We start from the raw sequence: 17,129 nt of genomic DNA on the forward strand, positions 1-17,129 counted from the left end.
TGAAAGGTTGGTGTTTTTAGCAAAAATATTCCAAGGACCTCACTTTCCCTGACCGGGAATCGAACCCGGGCCGCGGCGGTGAGAGCGCTGAATCCTAGCCAGTAGACCACCAGGGAGGGATGGTTTAGTTTGACACTCCATGTCAAAAAAAATACTTTTGTACAAGAGCACAAGTCTTTTAGTAGCTAACTGAAAAATATTCACTAAGAAAGGAAGATAGCTGACTCTTTGTTATCAATTTCCATTGTCTGTTTTGACAACTCACTGTTGCTCAAGTATTAGAAATGATGCGCTGAACTGAAAGCGCATCATTTCTTTGAAAGGTTGGTGTTTTTGGCAAAAATATTCCGAGGACCTCACTTTCCCTGACCGGGAATCGAACTCGTGCCGCGGCAGTGAGAGCGCCGAATCCTAGCCACTAGACCACCAGGGAGGGATGGTTTAGTTTGACACTCCATGAAAGAAAAGGAAGTTTCCTGAATGAAGTCCAAAGCAATGGAATGTGAGGGAGTGAGCTACTAGGAATCAGTTTTAGAATGAAGGAGAGTAAAAATGGTTGTGCATAGCAGTCTTAAATTACACCACACAGCAGCTTTACCTGATGGATGTATAGTACTGGCACGAAAAAATTATTTTGAGGAGCTAGACGTTGAGAGTCCCTGGCTCCATGATAAATTGTTCTGGTGCTAAAGAAAGAAGACATTAATGACTCAGATATCAAATATGGTCTAATTGGTTCTGATGAAAAAAATACTTTTGTACAAGAGCACAAGTCTTTTAGTAGCTAACTGAAAAATATTCACTAAGAAAGGAAGATAGCTGACTCTTTGTTATCAATTTCCATTGTCTGTTTTGACAACTCACTGTTGCTCAAGTATTAGAAATGATGCGCTGAACTGAAAGTGCATCATTTCTTTGAAAGGTTGGTGTTTTTGGCAAAAATATTCCGAGGACCTCACTTTCCCTGACAGGGAATCGAACCCAGGCCGCAGCGGTGAGAGCGCCGAATCCTAGCCACTAGACCACCTGGGAGGGATGGTTTAGTTTGACACTCCATGAAAGAAAAGGAAGTTTCCTGAATGAAGTCCAAAGCAATGGAATGTGAGGGAGTGGGCTACTAGGAATCAGTTTTAGAAGGAAGGAGAGTAAAAATGGTTGTGCATAGCAGTCTTAAATTACACCACACAGCAGCTTTACCTGATGGATGTATAGTACTGGCACGAAAAAATTGTTTTGAGGAGCTAGACGTTGAGAGTCCCTGGCTCCATGATAAATTGTTCTGGTGCTAAAGAAAGAAGACATTAATGATTCAGATATCAAATAAGGTCTAATTGGTTCTGATGAAAAAAATACTTTTGTACAAGAGCACAAGTCTTTTAGTAGCTAACTGAAAAATATTCACTAAGAAAGGAAGATAGCTGACTCTTTGTTATCAATTTCCATTGTCTGTTTTGACAACTCACTGTTGCTCAAGTATTAGAAATGATGCGCTGAACTGAAAGTGCATCATTTCTTTGAAAGGTTGGTGTTTTTAGCAAAAATATTCCAAGGACCTCACTTTCCCTGACCGGGAATCGAACCCGGGCCGCGGCGGTGAGAGCGCTGAATCCTAGCCAGTAGACCACCAGGGAGGGATGGTTTAGTTTGACACTCCATGTCAAAAAAAATACTTTTGTACAAGAGCACAAGTCTTTTAGTAGCTAACTTAAAAATATTCACTAAGAAAGGAAGATAGCTGACTCTTTGTTATCAATTTCCATTGTCTGTTTTGACAACTCACTCTTGCTCAAGTATTAGAAATGATGCGCTGAACTGAAAGTGCATCATTTCTTTGAAAGGTTGGTGTTTTTAGCAAAAATATTCCAAGGACCTCACTTTCCCTGACCGGGAATCGAACCCGGGCCGCGGCCGTGAGAGTGCTGAATCCTAGCCAGTAGACCACCAGGGAGGGATGGTTTAGTTTGACACTCCATGTCAAAAAAAATACTTTTGTACAAGAGCACAAGTCTTTTAGTAGCTAACTGAAAAATATTCACTAAGAAAGGAAGATAGCTGACTCTTTGTTATCAATTTCCATTGTCTGTTTTGACAACTCACTGTTGCTCAAGTATTAGAAATGATGCGCTGAACTGAAAGTGCATCATTTCTTTGAAAGGTTGGTGTTTTTAGCAAAAATATCCAAGGACCTCACTTTCCCTGACCGGGAATCGAACCCGGGCCGCGGCGGTGAGAGCGCTGAATCCTAGCCAGTAGACCACCAGGGAGGGATGGTTTAGTTTGACACTCCATGTCAAAAAAAATACTTTTGTACAAGAGCACAAGTCTTTTAGTAGCTAACTGAAAAATATTCACTAAGAAAGGAAGATAGCTGACTCTTTGTTATCAATTTCCATTGTCTGTTTTGACAACTCACTGTTGCTCAAGTATTAGAAATGATGCGCTGAACTGAAAGTGCATCATTTCTTTGAAAGGTTGGTGTTTTTGGCAAAAATATTCAGAGGACCTCACTTTCCCTGACCGGGAATCGAACCCGGGACGCGGCGGTGAGAGCGCTGAATCCTAGCCACTAGACCACCAGGGAGGGATGGTTTAGTTTGACACTCCATGAAAGAAAAGGAAGTTTCCTGAATGAAGTCCAAAGCAATGGAATGTGAGGGAGTGGGCTACTAGGAATCAGTTTTAGAAGGAAGGAGAGTAAAAATGGTTGTGCATAGCAGTCTTAAATTACACCACACAGCAGCTTTACCTGATGGATGTATAGTACTGGCACGAAAAAATTATTTTGAGGAGCTAGACGTTGAGAGTCCCTGGCTCCATGATAAATTGTTCTGGTGCTAAAGAAAGAAGACATTAATGACTCAGATATCAAATATGGTCTAATTGGTTCTGATGAAAAAAATACTTTTGTACAAGAGCACAAGTCTTTTAGTAGCTAACTGAAAAATATTCACTAAGAAAGGAAGATAGCTGACTCTTTGTTATCAATTTCCATTGTCTGTTTTGACAACTCACTGTTGCTCAAGTATTAGAAATGATGCGCTGAACTGAAAGTGCATCATTTCTTTGAAAGGTTGGTGTTTTTGGCAAAAATATTCCGAGGACCTCACTTTCCCTGACCGGGAATCGAACCCGGGCCGCGGCGGTGAGAGCACCGTATCCTAGCCACTAGACCACCTGGGAGGGAAGGTTTAGCTTGACACTCCATGAAAGAAAAGGAAGTTTCCTGAATGAAGTCCAAAGCAATGGAATGTGAGGGAGTGGGCTACTAGGAATCAGTTTTAGAAGGAAGGAGAGTAAAAATGGTTGTGCATAGCAGTCTTAAATTACACCACACAGCAGCTTTACCTGATGGATGTATAGTACTGGCACAAAAAAATTATTTTGAGGAGCTAGACATTGAGAGTCCCTGGCTCCATGATAAATTGTTCTGGTGCTAAAGAAAGAAGACATTAATGACTCAGATATCAAATATGGTCTAATTGGTTCTCATGAAAAAAATACTTTTGTACAAGAGCACAAGTCTTTTAGTAGCTAACTGAAAAATATTCACTAAGAAAGGAAGATAGCTGACTCTTTGTTATCAATTTCCATTGTCTGTTTTGACAACTCACTGTTGCTCAAGTATTAGAAATGATGCGCTGAACTGAAAGTGCATCATTTCTTTGAAAGGTTGGTGTTTTTAGCAAAAATATTCCAAGGACCTCACTTTCCCTGACCGGGAATCGAACCCGGGCCGCGGCGGTGAGAGCGCTGAATCCTAGCCAGTAGACCACCAGGGAGGGATGGTTTAGTTTGACACTCCATGTCAAAAAAAATACTTTTGTACAAGAGCACAAGTCTTTTAGTAGCTAACTGAAAAATATTCACTAAGAAAGGAAGATAGCTGACTCTTTGTTATCAATTTCCATTGTCTGTTTTGACAACTCACTGTTGCTCAAGTATTAGAAATGATGCGCTGAACTGAAAGTGCATCATTTCTTTGAAAGGTTGGTGTTTTTGGCAAAAATATTCCGAGGACCTCACTTTCCCTGACCGGGAATTGAACCCGGGCCGCGGCGGTGAGAGCACCGAATCCTAGCCACTAGACCACCAGGGAGGGATGGTTTAGTTTGACACTCCATGAAAGAAAAGGAAGTTTCCTGAATGAAGTCCAAAGCAATGGAATGTGAGGGAGTGGGCTACTAGGAATCAGTTTTAGAATGAAGGAGAGTAAAAATGGTTGTGCATAGCAGTCTTAAATTACACCACACAGCAGCTTTACCTGATGGATGTATAGTACTGGCCCGAAAAAATTATTTTGAGGAGCTAGACGTTGAGAGTCCCTGGCTCCATGATAAATTGTTCTGGTGCTAAAGAAAGAAGACATTAATGACTCAGATATCAAATATGGTCTAATTGGTTCTGATGAAAAAAATACTTTTGTACAAGAGCACAAGTCTTTTAGTAGCTAACTGAAAAATATTCACTAAGAAAGGTAGATAGCTGACTCTTTGTTATCAATTTCCATTGTCTGTTTTGACAACTCACTGTTGCTCAAGTATTAGAAATGATGCGCTGAACTGAAAGTGCATCATTTCTTTGAAAGGTTGGTGTTTTTGGCAAAAATATTCCGAGGACCTCACTTTCCCTGACCGGGAATCGAACCCGGGCCGCGGCGGTGAGAGCGCCAAATCCTAGCCACTAGAGCACCAGGGAGGGATGGTTTAGTTTGACACTCCATGAAATAAAAGGAAGTTTCCTGAATGAAGTCCAAAGCAATGGAATGTGAGGGAGTGGGCTACTAGGAATCAGTTTTAGAAGGAAGGAGAGTAAAAATGGTTGTGCATAGCAGTCTTAAATTACACCACACAGCAGCTTTACCTGATGGATGTATAGTACTGGCACGAAAAAATAATTTTGAGGAGCTAGACGTTGAGAGTCCCTGGCTCCATGATAAATTGTTCTGGTGCTAAAGAAAGAAGACATTAATGACTCAGATATCAAATATGGTCTAATTGGTTCTGATGAAAAAAATACTTTTGTACAAGAGCACAAGTCTTTTAGTAGCTAACTGAAAAATATTCACTAAGAAAGGAAGATAGCTGACTCTCTGTTATCAATTTCCATTGTCTGTTTTGACAACTCACTGTTGCTCAAGTATTAGAAATGATGCGCTGAACTGAAAGTGCATCATTTCTTTGAAAGGTTGGTGTTTTTAGCAAAAATATTCCAAGGACCTCACTTTCCCTGACCGGGAATCGAACCCGGGCCGCGGCCGTGAGAGCGCTGAATCCTAGCCAGTAGACCACCAGGGAGGGATGGTTTAGTTTGACACTCCATGTCAAAAAAAATACTTTTGTACAAGAGCACAAGTCTTTTAGTAGCTAACTTAAAAATATTCACTAAGAAAGGAAGATAGCTGACTCTTTGTTATCAATTTCCATTGTCTGTTTTGACAACTCACTGTTGCTCAAGTATTAGAAATGATGCGCTGAACTGAAAGTGCATCATTTCTTTGAAAGGTTGGTGTTTTTAGCAAAAATATTCCAAGGACCTCACTTTCCCTGACCGGGAATCGAACCCGGGCCGCGGCCGTGAGAGCGCTGAATCCTAGCCAGTAGACCACCAGGGAGGGATGGTTTAGTTTGACACTCCATGAAATAAAAGGAAGTTTCCTGAATGAAGTCCAAAGCAATGGAATGTGAGGGAGTGGGCTACTAGGAATCAGTTTTAGAAGGAAGGAGAGTAAAAATGGTTGTGCATAGCAGTCTTAAATTACACCACACAGCAGCTTTACCTGATGGATGTATAGTACTGGCACGAAAAAATAATTTTGAGGAGCTAGACGTTGAGAGTCCCTGGCTCCATGATAAATTGTTCTGGTGCTAAAGAAAGAAGACATTAATGACTCAGATATCAAATATGGTCTAATTGGTTCTGATGAAAAAAATACTTTTGTACAAAAGCACAAGTCTTTTAGTAGCTAACTGAAAAATATTCACTAAGAAAGGAAGATAGCTGACTCTCTGTTATCAATTTCCATTGTCTGTTTTGACAACTCACTGTTGCTCAAGTATTAGAAATGATGCGCTGAACTGAAAGTGCATCATTTCTTTGAAAGGTTGGTGTTTTTAGCAAAAATATTCCAAGGACCTCACTTTCCCTGACCGGGAATCGAACCCGGGCCGCGGCCGTGAGAGCGCTGAATCCTAGCCAGTAGACCACCAGGGAGGGATGGTTTAGTTTGACACTCCATGTCAAAAAAAATACTTTTGTACAAGAGCACAAGTCTTTTAGTAGCTAACTGAAAAATATTCACTAAGAAAGGAAGATAGCTGACTCTTTGTTATCAATTTCCATTGTCTGTTTTGACAACTCACTGTTGCTCAAGTATTAGAAATGATGCGCTGAACTGAAAGTGCATCATTTCTTTGAAAGGTTGGTGTTTTTAGCAAAAATATTCCAAGGACCTCACTTTCCCTGACCGGGAATCGAACCCGGGCCGCGGCCGTGAGAGCGCTGAATCCTAGCCAGTAGACCACCAGGGAGGGATGGTTTAGTTTGACACTCCATGAAATAAAAGGAAGTTTCCTGAATGAAGTCCAAAGCAATGGAATGTGAGGGAGTGGGCTACTAGGAATCAGTTTTAGAAGGAAGGAGAGTAAAAATGGTTGTGCATAGCAGTCTTAAATTACACCACACAGCAGCTTTACCTGATGGATGTATAGTACTGGCACGAAAAAATAATTTTGAGGAGCTAGACGTTGAGAGTCCCTGGCTCCATGATAAATTGTTCTGGTGCTAAAGAAAGAAGACATTAATGACTCAGATATCAAATATGGTCTAATTGGTTCTGATGAAAAAAATACTTTTGTACAAAAGCACAAGTCTTTTAGTAGCTAACTGAAAAATATTCACTAAGAAAGGAAGATAGCTGACTCTCTGTTATCAATTTCCATTGTCTGTTTTGACAACTCACTGTTGCTCAAGTATTAGAAATGATGCGCTGAACTGAAAGTGCATCATTTCTTTGAAAGGTTGGTGTTTTTAGCAAAAATATTCCAAGGACCTCACTTTCCCTGACCGGGAATCGAACCCGGGCCGCGGCCGTGAGAGCGCTGAATCCTAGCCAGTAGACCACCAGGGAGGGATGGTTTAGTTTGACACTCCATGTCAAAAAAAATACTTTTGTACAAGAGCACAAGTCTTTTAGTAGCTAACTTAAAAATATTCACTAAGAAAGGAAGATAGCTGACTCTTTGTTATCAATTTCCATTGTCTGTTTTGACAACTCACTGTTGCTCAAGTATTAGAAATGATGCGCTGAACTGAAAGTGCATCATTTCTTTGAAAGGTTGGTGTTTTTAGCAAAAATATTCCAAGGACCTCACTTTCCCTGACCGGGAATCGAACCCGGGCCGCGGCCGTGAGAGCGCTGAATCCTAGCCAGTAGACCACCAGGGAGGGATGGTTTAGTTTGACACTCCATGTCAAAAAAAATACTTTTGTACAAGAGCACAAGTCTTTTAGTAGCTAACTGAAAAATATTCACTAAGAAAGGAAGATAGCTGACTCTTTGTTATCAATTTCCATTGTCTGTTTTGACAACTCACTGTTGCTCAAGTATTAGAAATGATGCGCTGAACTGAAAGTGCATCATTTCTTTGAAAGGTTGGTGTTTTTAGCAAGAATATTCCAAGGACCTCACTTTCCCTGACCGGGAATCGAACCCGGGCCGCGGCGGTGAGAGCGCTGAATCCTAGCCAGTAGACCACCAGGGAGGGATGGTTTAGTTTGACACTCCATGTCAAAAAAAATACTTTTGTACAAGAGCACAAGTCTTTTAGTAGCTAACTGAAAAATATTCACTAAGAAAGGAAGATAGCTGACTCTTTGTTATCAATTTCCATTGTCTGTTTTGACAACTCACTGTTGCTCAAGTATTAGAAATGATGCGCTGAACTGAAGTCCAAAGCAATGGAATGTGAGGGAGTGGGCTACTAGGAATCAGTTTTAGAAGGAAGGAGAGTAAAAATGGTTGTGCATAGCAGTCTTAAATTACACCACACAGCAGCTTTACCTGATGGATGTATAGTACTGGCACGAAAAAATTATTTTGAGGAGCTAGACGTTGAGAGTCCCTGGCTCCATGATAAATTGTTCTGGTGCTAAAGAAAGAAGACATTAATGACTCAGATATCAAATATGGTCTAATTGGTTCTGATGAAAAAAATACTTTTGTACAAGAGCACAAGTCTTTTAGTAGCTAACTGAAAAATATTCACTAAGAAAGGAAGATAGCTGACTCTTTGTTATCAATTTCCATTGTCTGTTTTGACAACTCACTGTTGCTCAAGTATTAGAAATGATGCGCTGAACTGAAAGTGCATCATTTCTTTGAAAGGTTGGTGTTTTTGGCAAAAATATTCCGAGGACCTCACTTTCCCTGACCGGGAATCGAACCCGGGCCGCGGCGGTGAGAGCACCGAATCCTAGCCACTAGACCACCTGGGAGGGAAGGTTTAGCTTGACACTCCATGAAAGAAAAGGAAGTTTCCTGAATGAAGTCCAAAGCAATGGAATGTGAGGGAGTGGGCTACTAGGAATCAGTTTTAGAAGGAAGGAGAGTAAAAATGGTTGTGCATAGCAGTCTTAAATTACACCACACAGCAGCTTTACCTGATGGATGTATAGTACTGGCACAAAAAAATTATTTTGAGGAGCTAGACATTGAGAGTCCCTGGCTCCATGATAAATTGTTCTGGTGCTAAAGAAAGAAGACATTAATGACTCAGATATCAAATATGGTCTAATTGGTTCTCATGAAAAAAATACTTTTGTACAAGAGCACAAGTCTTTTAGTAGCTAACTGAAAAATATTCACTAAGAAAGGAAGATAGCTGACTCTCTGTTATCAATTTCCATTGTCTGTTTTGACATCTCACTGTTGCTCAAGTATTAGAAATGATGCGCTGAACTGAAAGTGCATCATTTCTTTGAAAGGTTGGTGTTTTTGGCAAAAATATTCCAAGGACCTCACTTTCCCAGCCCGGGAATCGAACCCGGGCCACGGCGGTGAGAGCGCCGAATCCTAGCCAGTAGACCACCAGGGAGGGATGGTTTAGTTTGACACTCCATGTCAAAAAAAATACTTTTGTACAAGAGCACAAGTCTTTTAGTAGCTAACTGAAAAATATTCACTAAGAAAGGAAGATAGCTGACTCTTTGTTATCAATTTCCATTGTCTGTTTTGACAACTCACTGTTGCTCAAGTATTAGAAATGATGCGCTGAACTGAAAGTGTATCATTTCTTTGAAAGGTTGGTGTTTCTGGCAAAAATATTCCGAGGACCTCACTTTCCCTGACCAGGAATCGAACCCAGGCCGCAGCGGTGAGAGCGCCGAATCCTAGCCACTAGACCACCTGGGAGGGATGGTTTAGTTTGACACTCCATGAAAGAAAAGGAAGTTTCCTGAATGAAGTCCAAAGCAATGGAATGTGAGGGAGTGGGCTACTAGGAATCAGTTTTAGAAGGAAGGAGAGTAAAAATGGTTGTGCATAGCAGTCTTAAATTACACCACACAGCAGCTTTACCTGATGGATGTATAGTACTGGCACGAAAAAATTATTTTGAGGAGCTAGACGTTGAGAGTCCCTGGCTGCATGATAAATTGTTCTGGTGCTAAAGAAAGAAGACATTAATGATTCAGATATCAAATAAGGTCTAATTGGTTCTGATGAAAAAAATACTTTTGTACAAGAGCACAAGTCTTTTAGTAGCTAACTGAAAAATATTCACTAAGAAAGGAAGATAGCTGACTCTTTGTTATCAATTTCCATTGTCTGTTTTGACAACTCACTGTTGCTCAAGTATTAGAAATGATGCGCTGAACTGAAAGTGCATCATTTCTTTGAAAGGTTGGTGTTTTTAGCAAAAATATTCCAAGGACCTCACTTTCCCTGACCGGGAATCGAACCCGGGCCGCGGCGGTGAGAGCGCTGAATCCTAGCCAGTAGACCACCAGGGAGGGATGGTTTAGTTTGACGCTCCATGTCAAAAAAAATACTTTTGTACAAGAACACAAGTCTTTTAGTAGCTAACTGAAAAATATTCACTAAGAAAGGAAGATAGCTGACTCTTTGTTATCAATTTCCATTGTCTGTTTTGACAACTCACTGTTGCTCAAGTATTAGAAATGATGCGCTGAACTGAAAGCGCATTATTTCTTTGAAAGGTTGGTGTTTTTGGCAAAAATATTCCGAGGACCTCACTTTCCCTGACCGTTAATCGAACCAGTGCCGCGGCGGTGAGAGCGCCGAATCCTAGCCACTAGACCACCAGGGAGGGATGGTTTAGTTTGACACTCCATGAAAGAAAAGGAAGTTTCCTGAATGAAGTCCAAAGCAATGGAATGTGAGGGAGTGGGCTACTAGGAATCAGTTTTAGAAGGAAGGAGAGTAAAAATGGTTGTGCATAGCAGTCTTAAATTACACCACACAGCAGCTTTACCTGATGGATGTATAGTACTGGCACGAAAAAATAATTTTGAGGAGCTAGACGTTGAGAGTCCCTGGCTCCATGATAAATTGTTCTGGTGCTAAAGAAAGAAGACATTAATGACTCAGATATCAAATATGGTCTAATTGGTTCTGATGAAAAAAATACTTTTGTACAAGAGCACAAGTCTTTTAGTAGCTAACTGAAAAATATTCACTAAGAAAGGAAGATAGCTGACTCTCTGTTATCAATTTCCATTGTCTGTTTTGACAACTCACTGTTGCTCAAGTATTAGAAATGATGCGCTGAACTGAAAGTGCATCATTTCTTTGAAAGGTTGGTGTTTTTAGCAAAAATATTCCAAGGACCTCACTTTCCCTGACCGGGAATCAAACCCGGGCCGCGGCCGTGAGAGCGCTGAATCCTAGCCAGTAGACCACCAGGGAGGGATGGTTTAGTTTGACACTCCATGTCAAAAAAAATACTTTTGTACAAGAGCACAAGTCTTTTAGTAGCTAACTTAAAAATATTCACTAAGAAAGGAAGATAGCTGACTCTTTGTTATCAATTTCCATTGTCTGTTTTGACAACTCACTGTTGCTCAAGTATTAGAAATGATGCGCTGAACTGAAAGTGCATCATTTCTTTGAAAGGTTGGTGTTTTTAGCAAAAATATTCCAAGGACCTCACTTTCCCTGACCGGGAATCGAACCCGGGCCGCTGCCGTGAGAGCGCTGAATCCTAGCCAGTAGACCACCAGGGAGGGATGGTTTAGTTTGACACTCCATGTCAAAAAAAATACTTTTGTACAAGAACACAAGTCTTTTAGTAGCTAACTGAAAAATATTCACTAAGAAAGGAAGATAGCTGACTCTTTGTTATCAATTTCCATTGTCTGTTTTGACAACTCACTGTTGCTCAAGTATTAGAAATGATGCGCTGAACTGAAAGCGCATTATTTCTTTGAAAGGTTGGTGTTTTTGGCAAAAATATTCCGAGGACCTCACTTTCCCTGACCGGGAATCGAACCAGTGCCGCGGCGGTGAGAGCACCGAATCCTAGCCACTAGACCACCAGGGAGGGATGGTTTAGTTTGACACTCCATGAAAGAAAAGGAAGTTTCCTGAATGAAGTCCAAAGCAATGGAATGTGAGGGAGTGGGCTACTAGGAATCAGTTTTAGAAGGAAGGAGAGTAAAAATGGTTGTGCATAGCAGTCTTAAATTACACCACACAGCAGCTTTACCTGATGGATGTATAGTACTGGCACGAAAAAATAATTTTGAGGAGCTAGACGTTGAGAGTCCCTGGCTCCATGATAAATTGTTCTGGTGCTAAAGAAAGAAGACATTAATGACTCAGATATCAAATATGGTCTAATTGGTTCTGATGAAAAAAATACTTTTGTACAAGAGCACAAGTCTTTTAGTAGCTAACTGAAAAATATTCACTAAGAAAGGAAGATAGCTGACTCTCTGTTATCAATTTCCATTGTCTGTTTTGACAACTCACTGTTGCTCAAGTATTAGAAATGATGCGCTGAACTGAAAGTGCATCATTTCTTTGAAAGGTTGGTGTTTTTAGCAAAAATATTCCAAGGACCTCACTTTCCCTGACCGGGAATCGAACCCGGGCCGCTGCCGTGAGAGCGCTGAATCCTAGCCAGTAGACCACCAGGGAGGGATGGTTTAGTTTGACACTCCATGTCAAAAAAAATACTTTTGTACAAGAGCACAAGTCTTTTAGTAGCTAACTGAAAAATATTCACTAAGAAAGGAAGATAGCTGACTCTTTGTTATCAATTTCCATTGTCTGTTTTGACAACTCACTGTTGCTCAAGTATTAGAAATGATGCGCTGAACTGAAAGTGCATCATTTCTTTGAAAGGTTGGTGTTTTTAGCAAAAATATTCCAAGGACCTCACTTTCCCTGACCGGGAATCGAACCCGTGCCGCGGCGGTGAGAGCGCCGAATCCTAGCCACTAGACCACCAGGGAGGGATGGTTTAGTTTGACACTCCATGAAAGAAAAGGAAGTTTCCTGAATGAAGTCCAAAGCAATGGAATGTGAGGGAGTGAGCTACTAGGAATCAGTTTTAGAATGAAGGAGAGTAAAAATGGTTGTGCATAGCAGTCTTAAATTACACCACACAGCAGCTTTACCTGATGGATGTATAGTACTGGCACGAAAAAATTATTTTGAGGAGCTAGACGTTGAGAGTCCCTGGCTCCATGATAAATTGTTCTGGTGCTAAAGAAAGAAGACATTAATGACTCAGATATCAAATATGGTCTAATTGGTTCTGATGAAAAAAATACTTTTGTACAAGAGCACAAGTCTTTTAGTAGCTAACTGAAAAATATTCACTAAGAAAGGAAGATAGCTGACTCTTTGTTATCAATTTCCATTGTCTGTTTTGACAACTCACTGTTGCTCAAGTATTAGAAATGATGCGCTGAACTGAAAGTGCATCATTTCTTTGAAAGGTTGGTGTTTTTAGCAAAAATATTCCAAGGACCTCACTTTCCCTGACCGGGAATCGAACCCGGGCCGCGGCGGTGAGAGCGCTGAATCCTAGCCAGTAGACCACCAGGGAGGGATGGTTTAGTTTGACACTCCATGTCAAAAAAAATACTTTTGTACAAGAGCACAAGTCTTTTAGTAGCTAACTGAAAAATATTCACTAAGAAAGGAAGATAGCTGACTCTTTGTTATCAATTTCCATTGTCTGTTTTGACAACTCACTGTTGCTCAAGTATTAGAAATGATGCGCTGAACTGAAAGTGCATCATTTCTTTGAAAGGTTGGTGTTTTTGGCAAAAATATTCAGAGGACCTCACTTTCCCTGACCGGGAATCGAACCCGGGCCGCGGCGGTGAGAGCGCTGAATCCTAGCCACTAGACCACCAGGGAGGGATGGTTTAGTTTGACACTCCATGAAAGAAAAGGAAGTTTCCTGAATGAAGTCCAAAGCAATGGAATGTGAGGGAGTGGGCTACTAGGAATCAGTTTTAGAAGGAAGGAGAGTAAAAATGGTTGTGCATAGCAGTCTTAAATTACACCACACAGCAGCTTTACCTGATGGATGTATAGTACTGGCACGAAAAAATTATTTTGAGGAGCTAGACGTTGAGAGTCCCTGGCTCCATGATAAATTGTTCTGGTGCTAAAGAAAGAAGACATTAATGACTCAGATATCAAATATGGTCTAATTGGTTCTGATGAAAAAAATACTTTTGTACAAGAGCACAAGTCTTTTAGTAGCTAACTGAAAAATATTCACTAAGAAAGGAAGATAGCTGACTCTTTGTTATCAATTTCCATTGTCTGTTTTGACAACTCACTGTTGCTCAAGTATTAGAAATGATGCGCTGAACTGAAAGTGCATCATTTCTTTGAAAGGTTGGTGTTTTTGGCAAAAATATTCCGAGGACCTCACTTTCCCTGACCGTGAATCGAACCCGGGCCGCGGCGGTGAGAGCACCGAATCCTAGCCACTAGACCACCTGGGAGGGAAGGTTTAGCTTGACACTCCATGAAAGAAAAGGAAGTTTCCTGAATGAAGTCCAAAGCAATGGAATGTGAGGGAGTGGGCTACTAGGAATCAGTTTTAGAAGGAAGGAGAGTAAAAATGGTTGTGCATAGCAGTCTTAAATTACACCACACAGCAGCTTTACCTGATGGATGTATAGTACTGGCACAAAAAAATTATTTTGAGGAGCTAGACATTGAGAGTCCCTGGCTCCATGATAAATTGTTCTGGTGCTAAAGAAAGAAGACATTAATGACTCAGATATCAAATATGGTCTAATTGGTTCTCATGAAAAAAATACTTTTGTACAAGAGCACAAGTCTTTTAGTAGCTAACTGAAAAATATTCACTAAGAAAGGAAGATAGCTGACTCTCTGTTATCAATTTCCATTGTCTGTTTTGACATCTCACTGTTGCTCAAGTATTAGAAATGATGCGCTGAACTGAAAGTGCATCATTTCTTTGAAAGGTTGGTGTTTTTGGCCAAAATTTTCCAAGGACCTCACTTTCCCAGCCCGGGAATCGAACCCGGGCCGCGGCGGTGAGAGCACCGAATCCTAGCCAGTAGACCACCAGGGAGGGATGGTTTAGTTTGACACTCCATGTCAAAAAAAATACTTTTGTACAAGAGCACAAGTCTTTTAGTAGCTAACTGAAAAATATTCACTAAGAAAGGAAGATAGCTGACTCTTTGTTATCAATTTCCATTGTCTGTTTTGACAACTCACTGTTGCTCAAGTATTAGAAATGATGCGCTGAACTGAAAGTGTATCATTTCTTTGAAAGGTTGGTGTTTTTGGCAAAAATATTCCGAGGACCTCACTTTCCCTGACCAGGAATCGAACCCAGGCCGCAGCGGTGAGAGCGCCGAATCCTAGCCACTAGACCACCTGGGAGGGATGGTTTAGTTTGACACTCCATGAAAGAAAAGGAAGTTTCCTGAATGAAGTCCAAAGCAATGGAATGTGAGGGAGTGGGCTACTAGGAATCAGTTTTAGAAGGAAGGAGAGTAAAAATGGTTGTGCATAGCAGTCTTAAATTACACCACACAGCAGCTTTACCTGATGGATGTATAGTACTGGCACGAAAAAATTATTTTGAGGAGCTAGACGTTGAGAGTCCCTGGCTCCATGATAAATTGTTCTGGTGCTAAAGAAAGAAGACATTAATGATTCAGATATCAAATAAGGTCTAATTGGTTCTGATGAAAAAAATACTTTTGTACAAGAGCACAAGTCTTTTAGTAGCTAACTGAAAAATATTCACTAAGAAAGGAAGATAGCTGACTCTTTGTTATCAATTTCCATTGTCTGTTTTGACAACTCACTGTTGCTCAAGTATTAGAAATGATGCGCTGAACTGAAAGTGCATCATTTCTTTGAAAGGTTGGTGTTTTTGGCAAAAATATTCCAAGGACCTCACTTTCCCTGACCGGGAATCGAACCCGGGCCGCGGTGGTGAGAGCGCTGAATCCTAGCCAGTAGACCACCAGGGAGGGATGGTTTAGTTTGACACTCCATGTCAAAAAAAATACTTTTGTACAAGAGCACAAGTCTTTTAGTAGCTAACTTAAAAATATTCACTAAGAAAGGAAGATAGCTGACTCTTTGTTATCAATTTCCATTGTCTGTTTTGACAACTCACTCTTGCTCAAGTATTAGAAATGATGCGCTGAACTGAAAGTGCATCATTTCTTTGAAAGGTTGGTGTTTTTGGCAAAAATATTCCGAGGACCTCACTTTCCCTGACCAGGAATCGAACCCAGGCCGCAGCAGTGAGAGCGCCGAATCCTAGCCACTAGACCACCTGGGAGGGATGGTTTAGTTTGACACTCCATGAAAGAAAAGGAAGTTTCCTGAATGAAGTCCAAAGCAATGGAATGTGAGGGAGTGGGCTACTAGGAATCAGTTTTAGAAGGAAGGAGAGTAAAAATGGTTGTGCATAGCAGTCTTAAATTACACCACACAGCAGCTTTACCTGATGGATGTATAGTACTGGCACGAAAAAATTATTTTGAGGAGCTAGACGTTGAGAGTCCCTGGCTCCATGATAAATTGTTCTGGTGCTAAAGAAAGAAGACATTAATGATTCAGATATCAAATAAGGTCTAATTGGTTCTGATGAAAAAAATACTTTTGTACAAGAGCACAAGTCTTTTAGTAGCTAACTGAAAAATATTCACTAAGAAAGGAAGATAGCTGACTCTTTGTTATCAATTTCCATTGTCTGTTTTGACAACTCACTGTTGCTCAAGTATTAGAAATGATGCGCTGAACTGAAAGTGCATCATTTCTTTGAAAGGTTGGTGTTTTTAGCAAAAATATTCCAAGGACCTCACTTTCCCTGACCGGGAATCGAACCCGGGCCGCGGTGGTGAGAGCGCTGAATCCTAGCCAGTAGACCACCAGGGAGGGATGGTTTAGTTTGACACTCCATGTCAAAAAAAATACTTTTGTACAAGAGCACAAGTCTTTTAGTAGCTAACTTAAAAATATTCACTAAGAAAGGAAGATAGCTGACTCTTTGTTATCAATTTCCATTGTCTGTTTTGACAACTCACTCTTGCTCAAGTATTAGAAATGATGCGCTGAACTGAAAGTGCATCATTTCTTTGAAAGGTTGGTGTTTTTGGCAAAAATATTCCGAGGACCTCACTTTCCCTGACCAGGAATCGAACCCAGGCCGCAGCAGTGAGAGCGCCGAATCCTAGCCACTAGACCACCTGGGAGGGATGGTTTAGTTTGACACTCCATGAAAGAAAAGGAAGTTTCCTGAATGAAGTCCAAAGCAATGGAATGTGAGGGAGTGGGCTACTAGGAATCAGTTTTAGAAGGAAGGAGAGTAAAAATGGTTGTGCATAGCAGTCTTAAATTACACCACACAGCAGCTTTACCTGATGGATGTATAGTACTGGCACGAAAAAATTATTTTGAGGAGCTAGACGTTGAGAGTCCCTGGCTCCATGATAAATTGTTCTGGTGCTAAAGAAAGAAGACATTAATGATTCAGATATCAAATAAGGTCTAATTGGTTCTGATGAAAAAAATACTTTTGTACAAGAGCACAAGTCTTTTAGTAGCTAACTGAAAAATATTCACTAAGAAAGGAAGATAGCTGACT

The 17,129-nt window shown here is 40.7% G+C and overlaps 2 non-coding genes across 2 annotated transcripts; both read right to left on the bottom strand.

Annotated features, from left to right (window-relative positions):
• Window positions 1–4,024: 4,024 nt before the first annotated feature.
• TRNAE-CUC (transfer RNA glutamic acid (anticodon CUC)) lies at window positions 4,025–4,096 on the bottom strand. Its single transcript has one exon. It is a non-coding gene; the product is annotated as a tRNA-Glu (tRNA).
• A 9,222-nt stretch (window positions 4,097–13,318) lies between these two features.
• On the bottom strand, window positions 13,319–13,390 carry TRNAE-CUC (transfer RNA glutamic acid (anticodon CUC)). Its single transcript has one exon. It is a non-coding gene; the product is annotated as a tRNA-Glu (tRNA).
• Window positions 13,391–17,129: the final 3,739 nt, after the last annotated feature.

This window comes from Taudactylus pleione, unplaced genomic scaffold (genome assembly GCF_031769625.1).
Source record: "Taudactylus pleione unplaced genomic scaffold, aTauple2 ptg001386l, whole genome shotgun sequence".
Classification (NCBI taxonomy): domain Eukaryota; kingdom Metazoa; phylum Chordata; class Amphibia; order Anura; family Myobatrachidae; genus Taudactylus; species Taudactylus pleione.